The sequence below is a fragment of the Zea mays genome, chromosome 3 (genome assembly GCF_902167145.1).
Source record: "Zea mays cultivar B73 chromosome 3, Zm-B73-REFERENCE-NAM-5.0, whole genome shotgun sequence".
NCBI classification, from domain to species: domain Eukaryota; kingdom Viridiplantae; phylum Streptophyta; class Magnoliopsida; order Poales; family Poaceae; genus Zea; species Zea mays.
In genome coordinates this window covers 95,580,295-95,607,887 of record NC_050098.1, presented here as the reverse complement: position 1 = coordinate 95,607,887, position 27,593 = coordinate 95,580,295, and the positions used below count along the sequence as shown (strand labels likewise).

The 27,593-nt window shown below is 51.4% G+C and overlaps 1 long non-coding RNA gene across 1 annotated transcript; it reads left to right on the top strand.

The window, feature by feature from the left end:
• The first annotated feature begins 891 nt into the window (after nucleotides 1-891).
• On the top strand, nucleotides 892-26,051 carry LOC103650409 (uncharacterized). The gene is made up of 2 exons (XR_002268031.3): nucleotides 892-1,250; nucleotides 25,624-26,051. It is a non-coding gene; the product is annotated as an uncharacterized lncRNA (long non-coding RNA).
• The last annotated feature ends 1,542 nt before the right edge of the window (nucleotides 26,052-27,593 follow it).

The following is a 27,593-nucleotide window of genomic DNA, read 5'->3' as shown; positions in this document are numbered from 1 at the left end:
CTTCATGGCCTTCGTTCGAAGATCGTTATATCCTAAGGGAAATAATGCTTCGAAGGACGAAGGACATTAACCATTAACTTCTTTCTGTGTTGCCTTGTTCTTAATTCATAGCTTTGAGAACAAGTCGCCAACATCTAGTTTAAAAGGATCATACTAAAACTTGAAAAGCTAAAACTTGATTTTAGACTCAGCTAGTGCTTTTGGCAAACCAAACCCATCAGCCAAACAACTGCATGTCTAGAGGTAGAGAAGTAGACTCCTCACACCGGGTAAGTCTAGCTGAGTATTAGTATACTCAGCCTTGCTTGTGGCACAATTTTTGCAGGTACCTCCTTGTTTTGGTTGATGGTGTGACTTGGCCTTCATCCCTGCCACCGGGATAGACGGTCGAGTGGTTTACTGCTTCCGCAGGAGAGGACCAGGAGGAGTAGCGTGGTCAGACTTCGCCATGTTACTCGGTTTTTTCCGTTTGTTATTTCCGCTGCATTAAAACTTATGGTTCTTATTTCTGAAACTCCGATAATGTAATCACTATTGATAATTTTTAAATTTGTGGTATTATGCTTTTATTGTATTTCTCTGTGCCTCACCTTCGAGTGAGCTAGTGGTATTCGATCCTGAATAAGTGGCTTTATCGGACTAGATCCGAGGGACTAACGGGTTATTTCGGTTTAAGTGTGTTGCTGCCATTGCAGGTGTGACTTGAGCACTTAAGCTGGAATAATTCGGACGGTTCCGCCACAATATCGAACTGGAAAGAAACTAATCTACTAATAATAGGGTGATGGGATGAAAATACCAAAATGGCCATAAACTAATCTAAGAGTAACAAATAACGTTCATATTATAGTTTATTATTTATCTATACAAATACATTTAATTAGCATCCAAATATCCATGTAACATTTAAAATTTATTTCCGCTATCAAAGGACCCTGGTATTCCGTAGGCCAACGAAGGCCCAAGCCCAAACCTTCCCAAAACCCTTTCCCCGTTCTGGTCTTTCTCTCCCGTCTCCGAGCGCTGCCACCGCCCGCCGCCAGCGCCGGCGCGCGAGAAACAAGAGGAAGAAGAAGCCAACCGATCCAGCAGCGATGGCAGTCGGGGGCCTGTTGGGGGGCGCTTTCTGGGCGACGCGGGCGCTGGAGGTGGTCAAGCGGAACGATTCCCCGGGCCTGCTGTGGAAGCGCATCAAGCTCACGACCACCCGCAAGAACAACGCCAAGAAGCGCCTTAAGCGGCTCTGGCAGGTTGACTACCTTCCTCCTCCTCTATTACGTTCCCGCTCCGGTGCTATCGTTCAGCGTTGTGGGCAGAGATAATGGGTACTTCTTCGTCTCTTCTACCCATTCGTGGTTCATGTTGGTTTGATTGTTGCTTGCTGATTCTTCGGCTTGATTTTCCAATGGACTTAGCTGATCAGTTATTCCGACTCGTAGCGTTGTGGTTTGATTTTGGAGTGCATGCGCATGCCTATGATTTGAGAGGGAAGGGTTTTTTGGCTTCTATGAGGGGACGACGATGACGAAGTTTACACAAAGTTTCTTGCCTACGGATTCTGTGTAGATTAGATTACACAAAGTTTACACGAAGTTCACACAAAGTTTACACAAAGTCAGGAACTCGTTTGTATTGTTTGCTTTGTTAAAATTAAAACTTCATTTCGCACCTTGTTGGTTTGTTCTTCCTGGTACTTGGCCATCAATATTAGGGAAGGTGATAAGCTACCTCCAGGGAAAAACTGGAAAACTTGTTGGTTACCATGAACCTAACCTATAAATGCAATAGGTTCTAAGAAATGGTTAATGGTTCTAGATTGGATTATTAAAGTCGACTTGTGTCATTCAGGAGTTGCATAAAAGGTTTCAATTGGTGATTTGCGCATACTATTCCTGGAATTTGCCCCCAAAATTGGCAGCCTTTTTTACCTGTATATGAGGTTTCCTGATAATCATGGTGTCGGGGACCATAATTAGGGGTACCCTAAAGACTCCTAAATCTCAGCTGGTAACCCCCATCAGCACAAAGCTGCAGAGGCCTGATGGGTGCGACTAAGTCAGAGATCGGTCCATTCGAGGGACGCGATCACGCCTCGCCCGAGCCCAGCCTCGGACAAGGGCAGCCGACCCCGGAGGGTCTACGTCTCGCCCGAGGACCCCCTCCAGCAACGGACACACCTTCGGCTCGTCCGAGGCTCAGTCTTCACCAAGAAGCAACCTTAGCCAAATCGCCACGCCAACCGACCAAATCGCAGGGGCATTTAATGCAAAGGTGGCCTAACACCTTTATCCTGACGCGCGCCCTCCAGTTGACAGAGCCGAAATGATCGTAGTCACTTCGCCGCTCCACTGACCGGCCTGACAAGAAGACAGCGCCGCCTGCGCCGCTTTGACTGCTGTGCCACTCGACAGAGTGAGGCTAACAGCAGCCAAGTCCGGCCCTAGGCGCCATGGGAAACTCCGCTTCGCCCGACCCCAGGGCTCGGACTTGGGCTCAGCCCCGGAAGACGACGAACTCCGCTTCGCCCGACCCTAGGGCTCGGACTCGGGCTCAGCCCCGGAAGACGACGAACTCCGCTTCGCCCGACCCCAGGGCTCGGACTCGGGCTCAGCCCCGGAAGACGACGAACTTCGCTTCGCCCGACCCCAGGGCTCGGACTCGGGCTCAGCCCCGGAAGACGACGAACTCCGCTTCGCCCGACCCCAGGGCTCGGACTTGGGCTCAGCCCCGGAAGACGACGAACTCCGCTTCGCCCGACCCCAGGGCTCGGACTCGGGCTCAGCCCCGGAAGACGACGAACTCCGCTTCGCCCGACCCCAGGGCTCAGACTCGGGCTCAGCCCCGAAGGACGACGAACTCCGCCTCGCCCGACCCCAGGGCTCGGACTCAGCCCTGGCATCAGCCGACGGTCTCCGCCTCGCCTGACCCAGGGGCTCGGATTCGACCTCGGCCTTGGAAGACAGACTCGACCTCGACCTCGGAGGAGCCTCCACCTCGCCCAACCCAGGGCACGGACCGACCACGTCAACAGGAGGCGTCATCATTACCCTGCCCCAAGCTGACTCAGGCTACGGGGAACAAGACCGGCGTCCCATTTGGCTCGCTCCACTATACGAGTAATGATGGCGCCCCGCACGCTCTATGACGACGGCGGCTCTCAGCCCCCTTACGGAAGCAAGAGGACGTCAGCAAGGACTCGACAGCCCCGACAGCTGTCCTTCCGCCAGGCTCCAGCGCTCCTCCGACGGCCACGACATCACACGAACCGGGTGCCAAAACCTCTCCGGCTGCCACGATGGCATGTACTTAGGGCGCTAGCTCTCCTCCGGTAGACACGTTAGCACACTGCTACACCCCCATTGTACACCTGGATCCTTTCCTTACGCCTATAAAAGGAAGATCCAGGGCCCTCTTATGAGGGTTGGTCACGCGGGGAAGGACGGGACGGCGCTCGCGTGAGGCCGCTCGCTCCCTCCCGCGTGGACGCTTGTAACCCCCTACTGCAAGCGCACCCGACCTGGGCGCGGGACAAACACGAAGGCCGCGGGATTTCACCTCTCACGCTCGTCTCCCTCCGGCTTCTTCCCCCCTTCGCGCTCCGTCTCGCGCCGACCCATCTAGGCTGGGGCACGCGGCGATAATTTACTCGTCGGTCTAGGGACCCCCCGGGTTCGAAACGCCGACAGTTGGCGCGCCAGGTAGGGGCCTGCTGCGTGTTGACGAACAGCTTCCCGTCAAGCTCCAGATGGGCAGTCTTCAACAACCTTTCCAGCCCGGGACGGTACTCCGTTTCGGGAGTCTTGAGTTCATGTCCCTCGACGGCAGCTACGACATGGTACTCCTTCCCCCGCCGCGCGACAGCGACAATGGCGGCCGACAGCCCGCCCGCCGGCGGCGGAATCGACGACGTCTTCCCCGCGTGGTGGAAGAACAACATTCGAGCTCGCCCCGTCCCCTCCCCCGCCGACGGAGGAGGAGGCGGAGCAACCAAGGCCAAGCAGGAGGCGGCACCTCGTCGGCTGTCGAGCGAGTCGACGGCGCCGGCGCCCTAACGGGGGGCACGTCGGGTATCGACCTCGCGTCTGAGACGAAGACGAGCGCCGTCTCCCCGCAACACGCCAATCCCAAGCAAACGGACGACGCCAGCACGCTCGCGAAGGACTTGCTGGGCGTCACCCTCGTACCTGAGACGACGGTGCAGTCAGTCCCTGACGTGACTTCGTCACCGCCCGTCGACCAAGAGGTACCAACCGATTCTCATCTCACGCCTTTTGGATTCAGCCTCGACCCACCAAGAGACTTCGCTTTGGTGGACGCTCTCGTAGAGGCGAGTCCAAACCCTCTGGGGTATCGTATGCGGTCACCCTGGGACCGGCTGACGACCGTCTCGACCTACGGGCCCTCGGGGTCCGAGAAAGATGACGAGCCCGACTTCTGTTGGGATTTCTCCGGACTTGGTAACCCAGTGCCATGCGGGGCTTTATGACCGCGTGTGACTACTGCCTTTTCGACTGTTCCGACGGTAGCCGCAGCCTCGACGACGAGGACTGCGGCCCAAGTCGTGAATGTTTCCACGTCGATATAGGGGGTCCCAACGAAGGCAACCATCTTGGTATGCTGGAGAACGGAGATCTCCCTAGGCCTGTGCCTCGCGTTGACATCCTTCGGGAGCTAGCTGTGGTCCCCGTCCCGGCGGGGGGGTCATGACCCACAGCGCGAGATGCAGGCCAGGGTCGACGAGGGAGCCGGAACACTTGAGCCGATCCGTCGGGACATCGGGCAGGAATGGGCGGGCCAACCTCCGGCCGGAGAAGTGCGTCATCTACCCCAGGGTATCCAGCACCGCATCGCCGACGATGTCAGGGTAAGGCCGCCACCGACTTCCAATGGAGTCGGCCAGAACCTGGCTGCAGCGGCAATGCTTCTCCACGCGATGCCGGAGCCATCAACCACCGAGGGGCGGCGAATTCAGGGAGAGCTCAAGAATCTCCTGGAGGATGTCGCGGTCCGACGGGCCGAAAGCTCCGCCTCCCGAAGGCAGGGGTACCCCTCGGAACATCGCGCCGCGACTTCCCGATTCATGCGTGAAGCCTCGGTCCACACCGGGCGCACGCGCAACACAGCGCCTGCGGCCCCGGGTCGCATCGGCAACGAGCACCATCACTGCAACCGTCGGGCCCACCTCGACGAGAGGGTGCGCCGAGGCTACCACCCCAGGCGTGGGGGACGCTACGACAGCGGGGAGGATCGGAGTCCCTCGCCCGAACCACCTGGTCCGCAGACTTTCAGCCGCGCCATACGACGGGCGCCGTTCCCGACTCGGTTTCGAACCCCGACTACTATCACAAAGTACTCGGGGAAGACGAGACCAGAACTGTGGCTCGCGGACTACCGGCTGGCCTGCCAACTGGGTGGAACGGACGATGACAACCTCATCATCCGCAACCTCCCCTTGTTCCTCTCCGATACCGCTCGGGCTTGGTTGGAGCACCTGCCTCCGGGGCAGATCTCCAACTGGTACGACCTGGTCCAAGCCTTCGCCGGCAATTTACAGGGCACGTACGTGCGCCCCGGAAACTCTTGGGATCTCCGAAGCTGCCGCCAGCAGCCGGGAGAGTCTCTCCGGGACTACATCCGACGATTCTCGAAAGCAGCGCACCGAGCTGCCCAACATCATCGATTTCGATGTCATCGGCGCGTTCCTCGCCGGCACCACCTGCCGCGACCTGGTGAGCAAGCTAGGTCGCAAGACCCCCACCAGGGCGAGCGAGCTGATGGGCATCGCCACCAAGTTCGCCTCTGGTCAGGAGGCGGTTGAGGCTATCTTCCGGAAGGACAAGCAGTCCCAGGGCCGCCCACCGGAAGGTGTCCCCGAGGCGTCAACTCAGCGCAGCGCCAAGAAGAAAGGCAAGAAGAAGTCGCAAGCGAAACGCGACGCCGCCGACGCGGACCTTGTCGCCGCCGCCGAGTACAAGAACCCTCGGAAACCTTCCGGAGGTGCCAACCTCTTCGACAAGATGCTCAAGGAGCCGTGCCCCTATCATCAGGGGCCCGTCAAGCACACCCTTGAGGAGTGCGCCATGCTTCGGCGCCACTTTCACAAGGCCGAGCCACCCGCGGAGGGTGGCAGGGCTCGCGACGACGATAAGAAGGAAGATCACCAGGCAGAAGAGTTCCCCGAGGTCCGCGACTGCTTCATGATCTACGGTGAGCAAGTGGCGAACGCCTCGGCTCGGCACCGCAAGCAAGAGCGTCGGGAGGTCTGTTCGGTAAAGGTGGCGGCGCCAGTCTACCTAGACTGGTCCGACAAACCCATCACCTTCGACCAGGGCGACCATCCCGACCGCGTGCCGAGCCCGGGGAAATACCCGCTCGTTGTCGACCCCGTCATCGGCAACGTCAGGCTCACCAAGGTCCTCATGGACGGAGGCAGCGACCTCAACATCATCTACGCCGAGACCCTCGGGCTCCTGCGTGTCGATCTGTCCTCGGTCCGGGCAGGTGCTGCGCCTTTTCACGAGATTATCCCCGGGAAACGCGTCCAGCCCCTCGGACAACTCGATCTTCCCGTCTGCTTTGGGACGCCCTCCAACTTCCGAAGGGAGACCCTCACGTTCGAGGTGGTCGGGTTCCGAGGAACCTACCAAACAGTACTGGGGAGGCCATGCTACGCTAAGTTCATGACCGTCCCCAACTACACCTACCTCAAGCTCAAGATGCCGGGCCCCAACGGGGTCATCACCGTCGGCCCCACGTACCGACACACGTACGAATGCGACGTTGAGTGCGTGGAGTACGCCGAGGCCCTCGCCGAATCCGAGGCCCTCATCGCCGACCTGGAGAGCCTCTCTAAGGAGGTGACAGACGCGAAGCGCCACGCCGCCAACTTCGAGCCAGCGGAGACGATTAAATCCGTCCCCCTCGACCCCAGCAGCGACGCCACCAAGCAGATCCGGATCGGCTCCGAGCTCGATCCCAAATAGGAAGCAATGCTCGTCGACTTTTTCCGCGCAAACGCCGACGTTTTCGCGTGGAGTCCCTCGGACATGCCCGACATACCGAGGGATGTCGCCGAGCACTCGCTGGATATCCGAGCTGGAGCCCGACCCGTGAAGCAGCCTCTGCGCCGATTCGACGAAGAAAAGCGCAGAGCCATAGGCGAGGAGATCCACAAGCTAATGGCGGCAGGGTTCATCAAAGAGGTATTCCATCCCGAATGGCTTGCCAACCCTGTGCTTGTGCGAAAGAAAGGAGGGAAATGGCGGATGTGTGTAGACTACACTAGTCTAAACAAAGCATGTCCGAAAGTTCCCTACCCTCTGCCTCGCATCGATCAAATCGTGGATTCCACTGCTGGGTGCGAAACCCTGTCTTTCCTCGATGCCTACTCAGGGTATCATCAAATTAGGATGAAAGAGTCCGGCCAGCTCGCGACTTCTTTCATCACACCCTTCGGCATATACTGCTATGTCACCATGCCGTTTGGTTTGAGGAATGCGGGTGCGACGTACCAACGGTGCATGAACCATGTGTTCAGCGAACACATTGGCCGAACGGTCGAGGCCTACGTCGATGACATCGTAGTCAAGACAAGGAAAGCCTCCGACCTCCTTTCCGACCTTGAAGTGACATTCCGATGTCTCAAGGCGAAAGGCGTGAAGCTCAATCCCGAGAAGTGTGTCTTCGGGGTCCCCCGAGGCATGCTCTTGGGGTTCATTGTCTCCGAGCGGGGCATCGAGGCCAACCCGGAGAAGATCGCGGCCATCACCAGCATGGGGCCCATCAAGGACTTGAAAGGCGTACAGAGAGTCACGGGATGCCTTGCGGCCCTGAGCCGTTTCATCTCGCGCCTCGGCGAAAGAGGCCTGCCTCTGTACCGCCTCTTAAGGAAGGCCGAGTGCTTCACTTGGACCCCTGAGGCCGAGGAAGCCCTCGGGAACCTGAAGGCGCTCCTCACAAACGCGCCCATCTTGGTGCCCCCCGCTACCGGAGAAGCCCTCTTAATCTACGTCGCCGCGACCACTCAGGTGGTTAGCGCCGCGATCGTAGTTGAGAGACGAGAAGAGGGGCATGCATTGCCCGTCCAAAGGTCAGTCTACTTCATCAGCGAGGTACTGTCCGAGACCAAGATCCGCTACCCACAAATTTAGAAGCTGCTGTACGCGGTGATCCTAACGCGGCGGAAGTTGCGACACTACTTCGAGTCTCATCCGGTAACTGTGGTGTCATCCTTCCCCCTGGGGGAGATCATCCAGTGCCGAGAGGCCTCGGGTAGAATCGCAAAGTGGGCGGTGGAAATCATGGGCGAAACAATCTCGTTCGCCCCTCGGAAGGCGATCAAGTCCCAGGTCTTGGCGGACTTCGTGGCTGAATGGGTCGACACCCAGCTCCCAACAGCTCCGATCCAACCGGAACTCTGGACCATGTTCTTCGACGGGTCGCTGATGAAGACAGGAGCAGGCGCAGGCCTGCTTTTCATCTCACCCCTCGGGAAGCACCTACGCTACGTGCTACGCCTCCACTTCCCGACGTCCAACAATGTGGCTGAGTACGAGGCTCTGGTCAACGGATTGCGCATCGCCATCGAGCTCGGGGTCCGACGCCTCGACGCTCGCGGTGACTCGCAGCTCGTCATCGACCAAGTCATGAAAAACTCCCACTGCCGCGACCCGAAGATGGAAGCATACTGCGATGAGGTTCGGCGCCTGGAAGACAAGTTCTACGGGCTCGAGCTCAACCACATCGCCCGACGCTACAACGAGACTGCGGACGAGCTGGCTAAAATAGCCTCGGGGCGAACAACGGTTCCCTCGGACGTCTTCTCCCGAGACCTGCATCAACCCTCCGTCAAGATCGACGACACGCCCGAGCCCGAGGCACCCTCGGCTCGGCCCGAGGTACCCTCGGCCCCCGAGGGTGAGGCACTGCGCATCGAGGGGGAGCGGAGCGGGGTCACGACTAATCGAAACTGGCAGACCCCGTACCTGCAATATCTCCACCGAGGAGAGCTACCCCTCGACCAAGCCGAAGCTCGGCGGTTGGCGCGGCGCGCCAAGTCGTTTGTCTTGCTGGGAGACGGGAAGGAGCTCTACCACCGCAGCGCCTCAGGCATCCTCCAGCGATGCATTTCCATCGCCGAAGGTCAGGAGCTCCTACAAGAGATACACTCGGGGGCTTGCGGCCATCACGCAACACCTCGAACCCTTGTTGGAAACGCCTTCCGACAAGGTTTCTACTGGCCGACGGCGGTGGCCGATGCCACTAGAATTGTCCGCACCTGCGAAGGGTGTTAGTTCTACGCAAGGCAGACCCACCTGCCCGCTCAGGCCCTGCAGACCATACCCATCACCTGGTCGTTCGCTGTGTGGGGTCTGGACCTAGTCGGCCCCTTGCAGAAGGCACCCGGGGGCTACACGCACCTGTTGGTCGCCATCGACAAATTCTCCAAGTGGATCGAGATCCGACCCCTAAACAGCATCAGGTCCGAACAGGCGGTGGCGTTCTTCACCAACATCATCCATCGCTTTGGGGTCCCGAACTCCATCATCACCGACAACGGCACCCAGTTCACCGGCAGAAAGTTCCTGGACTTCTGCGAGGATCACCACATCTGGGTGGACTGTGCCGCCGTGGCCCACCCCATGACGAATGGGTAGGTAGAACGTGCCAACGACATGATTCTACAAGGACTCAAGCCTTGGATCTACAACGACCTCAACAAATTCGGCAAGCGGTGGATGAAGGAACTCCCCTCGGTGGTCTGGAGTCTGAGGACAATGCCGAGCCGAGCCACGGGCTTCACACCGTTCTTTCTAGTCTATGGGGCCGAGGCCATCTTGCCCACAGACTTAGAATACGGTTCCCCGAGGACGAGGGCCTACGCCGACCAAAGCAATCAAGCTAATCGAGAAGACTCACTGGACCAGCTGGAAGAGGCTCGGGACATGGCCTTACTACACTCGGCGCGGTACCAGCAGTCCCTGCGACGCTACCACGCCCGAGGGGTTCGGTCCCGAGACCTCCAGGTGGGCGACCTGGTGCTTCGGCTGCGGCAAGACGTCCGAGGGCGGCACAAGCTCACGCCTCCCTGGGAAGGGCCGTTCGTCGTCGCCAAGGTTCTGAAGCCCGGAACGTACAAGCTGGCCAACAGTCAAGGCGAGGTCTACAACAACGCTTGGAACATCCAACAGCTACGTCGCTTCTACCCTTAAGATGCTTTCAAGTTGTTCGCATGCCTCGTTCCCACGCAAAGTTTAGTCATCAAGGAAGGGTCAGCCTTGCCTCGGCAAAGCCCGACCCTCCCTCCGGGGCTAAAAGGGGGGAACCCCCTCTGCGCCAAAATTTTCCTCGGAAAAAGATCTTTTCTGCCAGAATGTCTTTCGTGCTTTCCGACTATTTCGAAAGTGGATCCTGAAAACGACGGAGTACACGTAAGCAGCCAAGGCTGACCGAGCCGAGGGATTCCTACGCCTCTGGGATACGGATACCTCACTCATCACCTTCTGCGATAAGTAACTCACGCTCGGATAGGTGATTTCGCGGACCGAACAAGTCTTCACGCTCGAAAGCTCCTCTGCCGAAACGATTCTTCGGGCCTTCTCGACTACGTCGGTGACAGAACCCTATGGACGAGTAAGAGTGCGCGTAAGCGGCAAGGCCGACCGAGCCGAGGGATTCCTACGCCTCCGGGATACGGATACCTCCCTCATCACCTTCCGTGAAAAGTAACTCTCGCTCGCACAAACAATTCTGTTACCGACAAATAAGTCCAGATACTCGAAACAAGGGGAAAAGAAACGCAGCTTTACAACACGACGATCGTGTGTTTGGGCCTCGGCGGCCGCAGAAAACATACACACACCACAAGATAATCCGATCCTGCAGGCTCAGATCTTGACAATTGAAGGGAGCAGCAGCACCCTCGGCGTCAACTACACCTTCGGCGAGGTCCGACCTAGCCTCGGACGGCGACGCGGTCTGAGGATATCCACCCCGAAGGACGACATCAGCACCACGCCCGGGCCATCGCTGCCAGGGTCTTCTCCAGGAATCCGGCTCGAGCGGACGGCTCGGTCGATCACCCCGAAGCCTCAGCCAGCTGTCCCCCGAGGACATCGGCTCGGTTTGTGGCCTCGGCAACTCAACACCGGCGTCGGTCCCGCCAGTGGACGACCCGGCCAGGCTCTGGCCGACCAAGTCTTCTTTTCGAGCCAACTCAGCCTCTGTCTGAGCTGACACCGCTACCTCCGGCTTCGGCTCATCAGAGAGCGGCCGAGGGTTTCCTTTAACTAAGCAAGAGAAGCCTCGGACAGCAAGGCCGACCGAGCTGAGGGACTCCTACACCTCCGGGATACGGATACCTCACTCGTCACCTTTGCACGAGACAACTCACGCTTGGTGAAGCGGTTCAGATAGTCGACAGGCGAGTCTTAGTGCTCGAAATGAAGAAAAAACACGGCCCCGTGCCGACAATACATACATGTTCAGGCCCCGACAGCCACAATGAACAAAACACCGGCATTCAAGGTGCCATTACAAACGGAACCCCGGTTCCACCTCCGCAGGTACGAACAACCCCACACGATAGGGGGCCTGCGGAGCAACAGAAGGCCGACGGACGGCTCACCGTCGCCCGCTCCAGCAGCAGCGACAACGACCCCCGCTACGGGTGACCGAACTGCAGCAGCGATGGCCTCAGGGCGGACGCCGCTGCAACCTTGCCCTCGCCCACGCCGACGCTCGAGGGGCGAGGACAAGTACAAAGAGCCGGAGGCCCGAAGCGCGGATGGTGGCGGTGATCCCGTCGACGACGGGGACTTCTCGAGCCGCCTCCACCTCGGCACCGACGACAGGAGCCGTCAGCCCACCGGCAGATCCCCACTCGGATCCTCCCGGACGAGCGGAGCACCGACCTCCGCGCGGAGGCGCCGTACCGGTGCAAAGGCAGGACAGCCCCAGAACACGAACGCCGCCCTAGCAGCGCGTGACGTCTTGGGCGGTCCTCCCGTGCGCGCGGCGCGACAACCGCCCTTGCGGCAGGAGGGGGCACCGGGAGCCAAGCCGGCGAGCCCAACGCGCTGAAGCTGACGACGCCCGCCGTCGACCAGCCCCGCGTTGTCAAAGTCCGCCCCTCTCGCAGGGCCAGTGAGCGCCCTCTCCCTTGAATGCTGAAGGAGAGGCTGACCCACGAACTCGCGCGGGAGGTAGAGCTCCGGCTCAGCCCGGCCTCCGCGAAGACATGGTCGCCTTTCAAGGGGGTCACCCTCCTTTTAAAGGCAACTCTCCCTACTTGCGTCCCCAGCCGTCGCGGGCTGAGTCTTCTCCAACACGCTCCAAGGTCCTCCCCCTACGGCGCGGGGGCTGGGTCCCACGCGTCATGCGGGCTGGCCCAGAGCAGAAGAAGCCAAACCGCCGCGCGCGGTGCATGCAACTGCCCGGCGGTTACGAGCATTCCTCCACTATCGCCCAGACCAGCGGGTGAAAGGGCGAACAACCATGCAGGCGGCATGCAACCGCGCCAAGTGGGCGCACCCCTCCGACTTCCAACACACCCAGCATGGAGGCCCAGGCCCACACGTCATGCAACCGGCACGCCGGTTGCTACGTGCGAGCAACTGCACCGCCACTCGCGCCACTACCGCGCCTCCTCGACTGCGGAACCAGTACCGCGACTCGAGGCAACCCTGCGTATGACCCAACAGTGCCAGCCAGGCGCATCGATCACGGGCCAGTCCGCCGCGGAGAAGGCGCGACGGTCGATGCGGCCAAAAATGGGCCGACAGTAATGGTGGTGGCAGGCGGGCAGAAGCAGCGGTCACGTCGTCAGCCAAGCTCACGTCACCTCGTGGGACAGCGAGAGAACCCTCTCTCACGGCGTGAAGACGACGCGCCCGTGTTCCGTTCCTCGAACGGCCCGCGCACGCGCAACGGCTGCCCCGCGAACCACTCGCCCCGTTGCATTAACTCCGCGGCGGGACAGGCGGCGCCTCTGGCAGGAGAAGCGAGCGACGCTTCGCCTTCGCCATAATGACCGCGTCAAAAAAGGTACGCCACGTCATTCGATTTCGTATCCTTTTCCTCTTTCTCTCTTACAACAGGGACCGGGAAAGGGGATACCCCGAAAAGGATCCTTCTCCGTGAAGGAAACAGGCCCCGAGCCTCCCTACTGATCAGAGGTTCAAAGGCTGGCCCCTCGGAGGGGTTTAACAGCCGCCTCAGAGCGCTTGGGCTCCGCGCCCACTACTGGTCAGAAGTTCGAAGGTCGGCCCCTCAGAAGGGTTCAACGGCCGCCTCAGGCCACTCGGGCTCCGCGCCCACTACTGATCAGGGGTTCGTAGGCTGGCCCTCGAAGGGTTCACAGCCGCCTCAGACACAGAGCGAGGGATGACCCTGGGTACGTTCGATACATAACCAAGGCTCGGGCTACGCTCCCGAGGTACCCTAGGACATTTCCGAGACCAGCGGGAACGATCTTGTAACGGAATCCCATCAGAGGGAGGCATCGAGCCCTCGGACCCCGTCAAAAGGGGATCGGGTCCGGCAGATCACCCGCAGGTACTTTTGGAGCGCGCCTCCGGGCCTCTAGCCGACCCCTAACAAATGGGGCACGAGCGTCCACTCGGATTACCCGTCAGCAGCTCGCTGGAGACACCATGTTCGGCGCCCTCCAAGGGCAACATGGCGCTTTCCCCCCCTCCTCCTTGCGGAAAGGCGACGCAGGGGCGTATGTAAAAAAGTCGAGTCTGTCCTTGACCGTCCTCTCGCCCTGTGCAGAGGCTCGGGGGCTGCTCTCGCAAACCCGGCTCCGGCCAAACCGTTGACAGCGTCAACATACCAGCCCGAGAACTTGGGACCCGACCGTGCACCCGGGCTACGGCCAGCTCGCATGAGGGAACGACCAGACCTGCCGAAACATTGGAAACACATTAAGACCTCGGAGGAGTCAAACCACTCTTCCGAGGCCTCGGGGGCTACACCCGGCGGGTGCGCTCGCGCGCACCCACCGGAACAAGACGCAACCGAAAAAGGTTGGTCCCCTGACAAGAAGACAGCGCCGCCTGCGCCGCTCTGACTGCTGTGCCACTCGACAGAGTGAGGCTGACAGCAGCCAAGTCCGGCCCTAGGCGCCATGGGAAACTCCGCTTCGCCCGACCCCAGCGCTCGGACTCGGGCTCAGCCCCGGAAGACGACGAACTCCGCTTCGCCCGACCCCAGGGCTCGGACTCGGGCTCAGCCCCGGAAGACGACGAACTCCGCTTCGCCCGACCCCAGGGCTCGGACTCGGGCTCAGCCCCGGAAGACGACGAACTCCGCTTCGCCCGACCCCAGGGCTCGGACTCGGGCTTAGCCCCGGAAGACGACGAACTCCGCTTCGCCCGACCCCAGGGCTCGGACTCGGGCTCAGCCCCGAAGGACGACGAACTCCGCCTCGCCCGACCCCAGGGCTCGGACTCAGCCCTGGCATCAGCCGACGGTCTCCGCCTCGCCCGACCCAGGGGCTCGGATTCGACCTCGGCCTTGGAAGACAGACTCGACCTCGACCTCGGAGGAGCCTCCACCTCGCCCAACCCAGGGCACGGACCGACCACGTCAACAGGAGGCGCCATCATTACCCTGCTCCAAGCTGACTCAAGCTACGGGGAACAAGACCTGCGTCCCATCTGGCTCGCTCCACTATATGAGTAATGATGGCGCCCCGCACGCTCTATGACGACGGCGGCTCTCAGCCCCCTTACGGAAGCAAGAGGACGTCAGCAAGGACTCGACAGCCCCGACAGCTGTCCTTCCGCTAGGCTCCGGCGCTACTCCGACAGCCACGACATCACACGAACCGGGTGCCAAAACCTCTCCGGCTGCCACGATGGCATGTACTTAGGGCGCTAGCTCTCCTCCGCTAGACACGTTAGCACACTGCTACACCCCCATTGTACACCTGGATCCTTTCCTTACGCCTATAAAAAGAAGATCCAGGGCCCTCTTACGAGGGTTGGCCGCGCGGGGAAGGACGGGACGGCGCTCGCGTGAGGCCGCTCGCTCCCTCCCACGTGGACGCTTGTAACCCCCTACTGCAAGCGCACCCGACCTGGGCATGGGACAAACACGAAGGCCGCGGGATTTCACCTCTCACGCCCGTATCCCTCCGGCTTCTTCCCCCCTTCGCGCTCCGTCTCGCGCCGACCCATCTGGGCTGGGGCACGCGGCGATAATTTACTCGTCGGTCCAGGGACCCCCCGGGTTCGAAACGCCGACACATGGGTACATGATCTGTGCGATTTTGCATTTGTCAACCAATAGGAGGAATCTAATCCCACCAATGTCATTTTTTTCATTGTCATTTACTGAAGCATTCTTGGAGTAGTATAGATCTTTGAATTATATGGGCAGTTGAGTTGGCTTCGTGTTAAACTTCATTTCTAGGCTGGAAGAGCTCGGGTCTAACTACAGTGGAAGTTCTATTTTCTTTATGCTGATAAAAGATATAACCAGCATCTAGCATTAAATATTACATAGCGGATTCTTTAATGGCAGCAGTGAGGGTGTTGATGTATTCCTGTGTTGTTTTGCACATGGAGTTAATTGCTGGATTAATGTTTATCTTGCCTGGCAACTAGATTTGTGCCTGTGCATTGCTACGTGCTCGCATCATGATCACATAGGCAACAGATTACATGGAGTACATCACATTGATACCAAGTTCAGGTCACTAAGAAGACAGCATTTCAACATCTTGTTTAAAATTTATGCCGTATGATACACCGTTTTGAAGAAAGTCCTGTACCCTAATGATCTTCTGTAGCTTCAGCTTGTAGAATAGGATATTTTCATTATTTGGAATAGAGCAGACAATGCTTATCTATGATGATTTATTCTTCCTGCTTCAGGCAAACCTTTTCATTTTGACTGGTATAGTAGTTTGGTTGGATATTGTTGGAATAGCCTATAACATGTGACTGTTTAACAAAATGAAACAATTCTTTTATCTTTTTTCTTCATAGTGTGCTTCCTTTTCTGAAGCTTGGTGCTGCAGTCAGTCAGAATCATTCACTACCAATAGTATCATCAGTTCACTGCTCTGCTACACTCTATACTTGATTTGTCCTGCTCCAACTTGAATCTTTTGCAAGCATCAATAGTTGCTCCTGAGTTTCCCCTGTTAATTTGTTGATTTTTTAATTGAAACTTATGTGATTCATGAGTCTAGCTTTTGCAGATCAGAGTGTCTAGACATGTTGGCAAAAACTCTTCCAGTTCCATTACACATGTCCACATGTGAGATATATAATACATGGGAAAATATTCAGTGCAAACCACACCTTCACTGGAATCTTGAAAAACCCCAGACAAACATACTTAGGAGCTTTAAAAAATATTATAATGCTGTTCATTCATACTGCATCTATAGATGTACATTGCCACAAATTTTGAGATCAAAACTCATTTTGTAAAAACTGATACGAAAAACAAATTTCAGGTGTAATTTTGTCTTCAGTGCATATGCACCTAAAATTTGTTTATTTCGTCGTGTGAATTTTTGGGTTGAGTTTGAATCTCAATTTTGTGGCAGTGTACATCTAAAGCATGCATTATCGATGTGCATTGTTGTTTCAATTTTATCTTAAACTCATAAACATATTGTTCGAGGGGATTTCACAATTCCATTGAAGATGTGGTTTGCACTGAATATTTTCCTGTGATACAGTGCAGCCACAAATGCATAGTCCTTTTTTGGTGAGATCAGTGTTAATGTCCACTTGTTTGGTTCGATACATGCATAGTGTCACTGAAGATTGTATGTTAGGGAAACTTAGATTTAGGCCCATTTAACTGATTGTTAAGAAAATCACCATCTGTCAAGTTTTTTTGTTATGTGCTCACAAATCAGAACTATGCTTTTGTCAAGTTATGATCCTTCTGTTCTATTGCATTTTCCTGATCTTGTGTTCTATTGCAATTTTGTTGCATATGTATTGAATGGCTGTACTGGTCACTTGTTTTCTCCTGATCTTTTCTTTTATTTTGATTGGATATATCTAATGCACAATTATTCAACTATTCAAGTTACTTCCATTTAAGGGTGAAAACGGTCGGTAATGGTCGGCAAAAAAACTCTCACCGTTTTCACCCGCATAATTTTTCGTTTGATCGGAATCGGTAAACGGGAAAGTCGGAAATGGATAACGGCCGGTAAATTCTGGTATATCGAAAATGGATAAATCTGAGCAAAATAGCTCGAAATTGATCGGGAAACAGTAACTGTAATCGGAAAAGCTCACAATAAACAAATCCTAACCACACAGTTGTTCATTCACATCCACATACAAGTCTCATTCACAAAAGTACACAAAACACAATCTTGTCCACATATAATTGGTCATACACTCATACATGTCCACTCTTAAATTTTAACACACAACACATAAGTCTTAAAACACGATTGTTCATTCACATCCACATACAAGTCTCAACCACACAAATACACAATACATAGTCATGACCACACATAAATGATCATACATGTTCACTGAATTTTTAACCACATAGTATATAAGTCTTAAACACACGATACATAAACTAGAAATCATGTGGCATGTCGTCTGGATCACTTGATATATCTTCTATGATATCTGAAACCCTAAACCCTAACGGGTATAGTTCTTGCCTCCTTGGTTGTTTTGTGGACCAAGAAAATACGGTTAAAATACGGGAAAATACCGGATTTTCAGTACCGTTTTCGTAATAACATATCTCGTTTCCGTCCCGTTTTTCGTATATCCCGAAAAATCTGAAAACTGCCGGAAAAATCCGGTAAACGGTACTGAAAATTTACCGAATTTTACTTACCATTTACATCCTTACTTCCATTAGATGTTCCTTACATTTCTGTAAGAAACCGATAAAAGAGTAACAGAATAGTATAATTGTGTTTTCTTGCTGCTCTAAGCTGATGCATCTTACTAACTGGCTTTAGATTAATTTTGAAACAGAATTTTATGTACACTGCATCACGATTCAGAATCCTTGTGGTAAAGCCCATACATGAAGAGATACTGATTTCACTATTTAGGTTGCTGACTCCTGAGGCAGTATTTATTCATTTTTTGCAACCAACTCTTCCTTTATCCAGTGGTATCAAGTTGTCCCTCGACCGATAAATTGCAATTAGTCGGTGGGCCTCTTGACCTTGACTAGGCTCTATGATTTTTTAAAAAACTCGACCTGAGGGATAAGACAGCCACCAGACATTATATTAAAAAGACCTCACGCAGATCGAGAAAACCATGTACCCCCTCCCCCTCATACATATCAACACCGTAAGCCCATGTGAGAACGACCAGGGCCGAGCCTTAGATTCATGCTATGGTGTGTGACAGATTAGGGGATTTTTTAACCACAACCTGAAATTGGTTCCCAGAGGGAATCGAACCTAGGACCTGAGGAGTGCTACTCAGACCACATAACCAATTCAACTAATGGCCCTTTCGCGGCTATGATTTAACTGATTAGAAATTAATTTGTCTGATCAGAAATCTACTTGATACCAAGGAATGTTATGTTGGTGGGCTTTGGACAAATATAAAGTTCCAACAGAGTACATTGGACTTATTAAGGACATGTACAACAATGTTATTAGTGTTTGAGCAAGTGATGGAGACATGGTTATTAAGGCAGCGGTAAGGCGAGCCTCACCACGCAAGGCTTCCTATCGCCTTGCCGCGGGAGTAAGGCGAGGGCAGAGGGCGCTGCGGCAGCGCGCGTAGGATGCGGCGGCGGCGCGCATGGAGCTGCGGCGTGGGCGTGGGCGTGCGGCCCCAGCCGGCGAGTCAGAGGAGGAAGGAGACCTGCGGGCAGTGAGAGAGGAGCTGTGGGGAGGGAGAGAGATAGCTGCGACCGGTGGCTGCACGGGAGGGTAGCAGCGGCTGCACCTGCACTGCACGGGAGGGGAGGGAGCTGTTTTAACCTAAAACTGTTGTTGTTGGGCTGGGCTAGCTGGGCCTTTGGGCTTGTAGATTTTTTTCTTTTTCTTTTTTTCAATTTCTCTCTTCTACTAGACTGAAATAGACCTACTAGGCCTTATAGTTGTGCTAGCTTACTTATTAATTTTGAATTATTGTTATATAAATCATATTTGGTCTAATATTTTATATTACTATATAATAAAAGCGTTATATTAATATATAATTAAGGCGTCTCCTCGCCTTACGCTTTACCGCCTAAAAGGTAAAAAGTGGGTCGGTCGCCTTACGCTGCCTTACCACCTTAATAACTATGGATGGAGACACATATGGCTTTTCGATTAGAATAGGGCTACATCAAGGATTAGCTTTGAGTTCTTACTTTTTTACCTTTTTGCCTTGATGATCGATAAGGTCACAAGGGACATACAAGAGGATGTCCCTTGGTGTATGCTTTTTGCGAACGATGTAGTTCTAGTTGATAAAAGTCGGACAGGAGTAATAAATAGGAAATTAGAGTTGTGGCGGGAGACTCTAGAATCTAAAGGTTTTAGACTTAGTGTAACTAAAACATAATATATGAGATGTGATTCGGCACTACACATGAGGAAGGAGATGTTAGTTTGGAAGGTCAGATAATTCCTAGGAAGGACATTTTTAGGTATTTGGGATCAATGTTACAGAGAAATATTGATATCTATGATAGCTATAGAATCAAAGCAGGGTGGATGAAGTGGCGTCAAGCATCTGGCGTTCTATACGACATGAGGGAACCACAGAAGCTAAAAGGCAAGTTTTATAGGACAACCATTAGGCCTGCTATGTTGTATGGTGCAGAATATTGACCTACAAAAAGACGATATGTTCAACAAATAAGTGTTGCGTAAATGTGTATGTTGCGTTAGATTTATGATCATACAAGAAGGGATTGAATCCGAAATGATGACATAGCCGAGTAGCACCAATTAAAGAAAAGCTTGTCGAACATCGGTTTAGGTGGCTTGAACATGTCCAACGGAGACCTCCAGAGACACCAGTGCATAATGGGATCCTAAGGGTGCGATAGTAATGAGAAGAGAAAGACCGAAGTTGATATGGAAAGAAACAATAAAAGGAGACTTGAAAGGGTAGCATATACCCCAAAGATTTAGCCTTGAATGTGTCCGAACGGTTTTATTGAGTTTTTAACTCTAGACTACCCCAACTTGCATGGGATAGAATGCTTTGTTGGATGACTAACCTGGAGATTTGAGACCGCATACTGAGCTGTAGCTGGGCCACTAGGGTTTTCCTTCCTTTTTGACCGCAACAGGGTTCCTTCCTAAGACATCGTCTGCTCTTGTGTCTCCACTCCCGGCTGCGGTTGATGATGCATTTTTGGAAGCTACTAGTTCTACTGTCGCTACTGAAGATACTTTGGCTGGCTCTCCTCCCACAATCTTAAGTCATGGGGCTATTCCTGTGGATGGTGGAACTTGTTCGGAAGCTGTTATTAGTTCTGATGCTCCATCCCGGATTCCCATGGTTGAATCTGAATTGCAGGACGTTAATGTCTTCTCCGGGGGAGTGGGTCTTCCCATGGTTGAATCTGAATTGCAGAACATTCTCCCTTTGGAGTCTTCCTCATCAAGGAAGCATCTTATGTCGCCAAATTTGTTAGTTTATTCCAGGAAAAGAAATCAAAAGCTACAGCTGATTGACGGTACCGATGAGAATGGCATTGTCGGGGCTGCAGCAGATGCTATAATTTCTCCAGCTTCGGCGACTGGTTTTGCTGCTGATGAGACAGATCACGTTGGTCAGGGCCCAGTATTTTGCGGGGATGTGGCGGATGGTTTGGTGTCTCCTAATTTAAGTTTGGTTGAACCTACTGCGGCTGTGGCAGACATTCTGATGTCTCCAGCTGGGGTGGTTCACAGTCTTATTTCCTCACATTCTGGCAAGCAGGAGGCTTCCCAATCTATGCAGAGAGAAGAGTTCATCAAATCTGTTACTCGGCAACCTTCTAAATTGCTTCCTGCTCCTCCAGTCATCTTGAAGAAGAAGGACAACATTCTGCCCCCCAGATCGGTACCACGACGCAGCTGCAGAGTTGCTGGAGTAGGCGTTGAATTTAATGCCTCTGATCTTGACAGACGTGCTACCAAGAAAATCATGAAGGCAGTTGGGATAATTGCTGATAATGTAGGAATTGACCAGAGGGCTCAAGAGGAGTATGCTGATCTTTTCAAGACATCCTTGTCTGATACTCATGTAAAAGCCCTTGCAGCCTTGTTTGGCTGGCAGCTTCCTGACCACTTGTAGGGTTTGGGAGGATCTGCTTTGTTTTTTCCATTGGTTGTTCTTTTCGCCCTTGTGTCAATAAATCCAGAACGTGTTCTGATATGGAATGTAAGAGGATTAAATTCCTCGGCTAGGCAAGACTCAGTCCGTTCTTTAGTTGCTTCCTCAAAAATTGATATCATTTGCTTACAAGAAACTAAATTGGATGTCGTTACCAGAGGGGTCCTCCTATCAGCCTTAGGCTCCGAGTTTCTTAATTTTATTAAGCTACCTGCTGTTGGCGCCAGTGGTGGGATTTTGGTGGCTTGGAAACAGGATGTGGTTGTCACAGGCACGCAGTATATCTGGAATAATAGCGTCTCAGTACAGTTTCTCAATGGAAATGGGAGCCCCTGGTGGCTTACTTGTGTTTATGGGCCCCAGGGAAATAATGATAAAATCCTATTCCTGCAGGAGCTCAGAAATCTGAGGGGGCTGTGTCTTGGACCATGGATGATTGCTGGTGATTTTAATTTGATCTATAAAGCTGAAGATAAGAATACCCCACACTTCAACCGAGGTATGATGGGAAGATTTCGCAATCTGATCAACGACCTTGCTCTGAGTGAGCTCCCTTTGATTGGTAGAAAATTCACATGGTCCAATCAGCAGGCTAATCCTACCTTAGTGAAGTTGGATAGGGTCTTATGTACCTTGGATTGGGAGGAGATGTTTCCGAATTCTCTGCTTCAAAGTCTGGCTTCCAATGACTCTGATCATTGTCCCCTTCTTTTGGGTTTGAGGGATAACATTTCGGGTAGGCGCAGGTTTCATTTTGAATCTTTTTGGCCCAAGATTGAGGGATTTTTGGAGGTGGTTTTGTTGGCATGGCATTCTGTCCCAGTTTCGAATTGTCCTTTTTCCACTTTGAATCTTAAGTTGAAGGCTGCTGCTAAAGGGCTGCATGATTGGAGTGCTAAAAAAGTTGGAAATATTTCGTCCACTTTGGCTTTGGCCCGAGTGTTGTTGCATCACTTGGAAATTGCCCAAGATTCTCGCCTGTTGTCTCCAGCTGAGTTGTGGTTTAAAGTAAATCTTAAGAAGCATTCTCTGGCCCTTGCTTCCCTTCAAAGGACTATTGCTAGGTTGAGGTCCAGAATTGGGTGGCTGCGTGAGGGGGACGCCAACACTAAACTGTTTCATATGCACTCCAGATTTCGAAAGAAGAAAAATTTTGTCACAAAATTGGTGTCCAATGGTGCAGTCCTCTCTAGTCATGATGACAAGGCCAATCTGGTTGATGATTTTTATGGCAGGTTACTGGGGCTCTGCAGTGATAGAGAGCATACTATATCCTTGGAAAATTTGGGGATTCCAAACTTTGATCTGTCAGCCTTGGATGCCCCATTCTCAGAAAAGGAAGTGTGGGATACAATCTGCCTTGTTCCCTTAGACAAGGCTCCTGGTCCGGATGGTTTCACAGGGAGATTTTATAAAGTTTGCTGGGATATTATCAAGGTTGATGTTATGGCTGCGTTTTCGGCTGTTGGATGCAGGAGATTCATTAATTTTCATGTTCTAAACACTGCATATATCACCCTCATCCCAAAGTTTGAAGGGGCTGATCAAGTAAAGGATTTCAGACCTATAAGTTTAGTCCACAGCTTCGCAAAACTGCTCACTAAACTCCTTGCTAATCGTCTGGCGGGTAGATTACACACTATGGTGTCTCCTAATCAAAGTGCCTTTATTAAAGGTCGCTTCATTCAGGATAATTTTATGTTGGTGCAACAGACTACTCGCTTTCTTCATCAACATAAGCTTTCTCGAATCCTCCTGAAGTTAGATATCTCAAAGGCGTTTGATTCAGTTGCTTGGCCTTTCCTCCTTGAGGTTCTGCAACATTTGGGTTTTGGTCAGATATTGAGGGACATTATTAGTGGTTTGCTATGGACCTCTTCATCCCAGGTGCTACTTAACGGACTGCCTGGACAGACTATTATTCACCGACGTGGTCTTCGACAAGGCGATTCTTTGTCACCTTTTCTGTTCATCTTGGTCATGGATATTTTGGTATTCCTATTTAACCGAGCTGAACAGGTTGGGCTGCTGCAGCCCATCGCCCCACGGATTTTGCAGCACCGGATTTCGTTATACGCTGATGATGTGGTGATATTTCTTCGTCCGACTGCGTTGGATATCAATATTACTTTGGATATTCTTCATCTCTTTGGAGAGGCTTCCGGCTTATGTACTAATGTCCAGAAGAGCAGCGTTTATCCTATTAGATGTGACGATCAAGACCTTGTTGTGCTTCATAACTTGCTACCTTGCGAGGTGGCTGATTTTCCTTGTCAGTACTTGGGTCTACCGCTAGCTATTAAAAAGGTCACTAGAGATCAGATTCAGCCCATCATTGATAAGATTGCAAATAAACTTGCTGGTTGGAAGGCTGATTTATTGACTAAATCTGGTCGTAAAATCCACGTCCAGTATGTTCTCACAGGGATGGTCATTTATCTTGCTATGGCTGTGGATCTTCCAGCTTGGGCGCTCAAAGCTATTGACAAGATTCGCCGTGGGTTTCTATGGAGGGAGGAAAGATGCAAGAGGTGGACATTGTCATGTGGCCTGGGGGACTGTCTGCAGGCCTATTGAGCTGGGTGGCCTTGGTATTTCGAGCTTAAAAGAGCTTGCTTGGTCACTTAGAATGCGTTGGTTATGGTTGGCAAAAACTGACCCAACTTGCCCTTGGACTTCTATTTCCATCCAAGTTCCTAAGAAAGTAAAAGATTTCTTCTCAATGGCTATGCAAACTGATATTGGTAATGGTGCTTCTACGTTTTTCTGGACAGATAGGTGGCTGTCGGGACATAGAATTGCAGATTTAGCTCCACGGTTATTTAGAACTATTTCTAAGCAAAGGGCTAATCGGAGAACAGTATTGGACGCTCTTTCCAATCACAGCTGGATTTCAGATATTCAGGGGGATCTTTCAGTGGGTGTTATCAACGAATACCTCCTCCTATGGGATTTATTAGATTTGGTTCAGCTAAGACCTCATGTGGATGACAAGCATTTCTTTCGCCTTGCTGCCAATGGAAAATATTCTTCCAAGGAAGCTTATAGGGGTTTCTTTATTGGGTCAATTGAGTTTGAGCCTTTTCATATAATATGGAAGACTTGGGCTCATCCGAAATCTAAGTTTTTCATGTGGCTGGTCGCTCACAAGAGGGTGTGGACAGCTGATAGGTTGCAAAGAAGAGGTATGGATCATCCGGAGACATGTCCATTATGTGATCAGGATCAGGAAACCTTAAATCATATGTTGCTGGGCTGCGTTTTTGCTAGAGAATTTTGGTTCAAGCTGCTTCTTGTTAATCTACAGCACTTGGCCCATCAGTCCTGTGAAGGGGTTTTTATGGATTGGTGGCAAGATTTGAGCACCAAGATTCCTGGGATTGCAAGAAATGGTCTTAATTCTCTTGTCATTCTTGGTGTTTGGACCCTTTGGAAGCATCGCAATGGCTGCGTTTTTGACAATAAGAGTCCTAGTGTTGCTGTTGCTATTAAAAGTGTTGGTTTGGAGATTGATCTTTGGGTTATGGCTGGTGCAAAGAAGCTGTCCTTGCTTACTGCTCCCATCCCAGGTCTCCCTGTTAGCTAGATAGTTGTAGTGCTGTTTTGGTAGCAGTGTTTTTGTCATGGATGGTTTCATTTATGCTTGTTATTGGCCGCCGTAGGGCAGCCTTTTTTGTACCATGTATCTTGGGGTCCTTTTGGACCTTTATCTCCTTCTTAATATATTTTCGCGCAGCTCTCTTGCGCTTTCGAGAAAAAAAAAAACAGGGTTTCTCTGTACCCACTTGGTCTACTGTTCTCTCATGGCTCATGCTCTACTGCTGCTGCCGCTGCTCTCTTACATAATACATACACATGTGCGTACATACATGACACTTCAAAGTTTCACAAAACTGACCAACTGGACATCAAATCTCACAAGAATCTGCTGCTCTAGTGCTTTCATATTCTTGTTGTTTGCTTTATATATCGTGTAGTATATCGGTTTTGAAATATACAGGACTGAGCTGGTCAATGGCTAATCACGACTAGTGGGTCGGTTGGTCCATTGGAACTAGGGTCGGCTTGATAACATTACCTTCTTACCATAATCGCAAATACTGTTTTCCTAACCTTTAGGTCTGTTCCTTTCGTTGTATTAGAGTTGGACAATGCTAAATGCTTCGATAAACAGCAGGGTTTAGAATACTGTTTTCCTTATTGAATAACATGTAATGATAAACAGCAGGGTTTAGAAGTCAGTTCTTGCAGAACTTTTCTCGTTGTTGCCTAGCGTCCAGCATTTCGACCCGACAAGCGAGTAATATTTTGCAATGTTTTATCACAGAATGAGGCGGTTATAAGGGCTTGTGGTGAATCAGAATCCAGATCAGCGTCTAACGTGGCTTCCACCACTGAGAAACAACAGTAGCCTTTGACTATTTCCCCCAGTTTGCTGTCATCAGATTGAAAGCCAAGTGCGTGTATAAATCTTACTTTCTTCAACATCATTCGTTGCTACCATATGCAACCTTGCCCCCTCCCGAACTCCGGCGTTATTTTTATTTCACTGTTTTCATGTTACTTCTGGAAAAACTACTTGGGATTGTTTTCTTTCCTCAATTATTCTGCATATGCTGATTGATATTGCCTGCGGTAATGTAATGCATTGCACCCGTTGCTGTCGCTGGCATGAGCTTGCCACCATTTTTTGAAGCTTGCAATCAATTGACATGTGGTGTGTTGTGTACTAGTTACGTGCCGTACGCAGCGTACTCGCATGTGCTGATGTTCTTCATTGTACGTTGTAATAGTTTTTTTTGTTATATTGGCTAGGTGGATGTAAATGTGAGTTTGGAAACTATAGTTCAAATTCCTATGTGTATAATTTAAGCTTTTTTACTATTTAAGACTTTGTTCGGTCCATGGATGATTAGAAAAAATTATTAAAGATTTTGATTTGTTTAGGATTTAAATTCAATTCCATCTAGGTGTCGTTTGGTTCACGAAATGTAACGTAAATGGTAATGGTAATGATTCACACTCAAATAACGACGGTAACAAGTTTGAATAAGAAAGTATTCATTTGTAGTGTGATATCGATTACGGTTAAACTTAAACAAACATAATATAACATTATCGGTTACTCGTTACGTTACTAATATGTGAATCAAAAGCCCTAAAAACAAAACAAACAAGCCTAAATGGTGGTGACGCATGAAGATTGAATGTGGAAGAAAAGTGGTGACGCATGAAGATTGGTTCGGTCCGTTAATGAACTGGTACGACAAGATGCATCATATTTTATTTTATTTTGCTCATATATTGTACTCACCGGAATACAATCGCACCATCGGGTGAGTAAATCATATAAGATATATATTATATTTTAATATAAATTTTAAACTCATAATACAGCTTAAAAATTAGCAGACTAACCTTCTAATGGCTAACTACTATAAATACCTCTCTTAACTTTTAATAGGAGGAGGTTTACTTAGTCAAGAGGTTCTTCATATTTTTTTCTTACCGATGGGAATAAAGATTTTAATAAAAAAAATACCCTCCATTAAAACTTCAAAAAAAGACAATAGGCCTCGCTAGCACATGATTTCTATCCTTATTTGGATCATGTGCATTTTAGCCTGATTTATATTTCTAGAATGGCTTGCTCATTCAAACTGAGATTGAATATTCATATTCTCAAATGGGTTCTACCTCTAGGTTTCTTTACTCCACTTTGAATTTTCATAGATTATTTCAGGTAGGTAAGGAGGCCCGTATTCCCTCCGCTATATCTCATTCCTGGATTTGCCTGCCTCTATATGGTCTCTATATATCTAGTAGGAGATTGAGTAGCACTTGACTAGATTGACTGGTGCGTGCGCATTTCCGAATTGCATTTCTTTGACTGACTTGTATTTCCTATATTCCCTTTGGGATTTTCACGGCCTTACAGAGTGAGTTAAGTGACTTGGAGTTAGTTATTTCCTGGATTCCTCGCAACAAAGAGATTGGTTCCTGGTCCTCATTATTATTGTAAGTGAGTGATGCTTTTTCTTAGAGCTCTGCGCGCGCTCTTCTTTCGAGAAGGCTATATATATATTGGAACTTCCCCTACTAAAAAGTACTGCAGGAAACCATTCTTTTCTTCTGATACGCCCACTTTTTTTATAGAAGAGGTGTACAGGGTTCAAAGATATGGCAAGTAATTTTTATTTAAATAGCTCTATAAATAGTAATTCAGAATGTAACATGAAAGACTAAAAAAACTTATCGGTAGCCTATGAAGTATTTTGTTTTTTCTACATATACAGT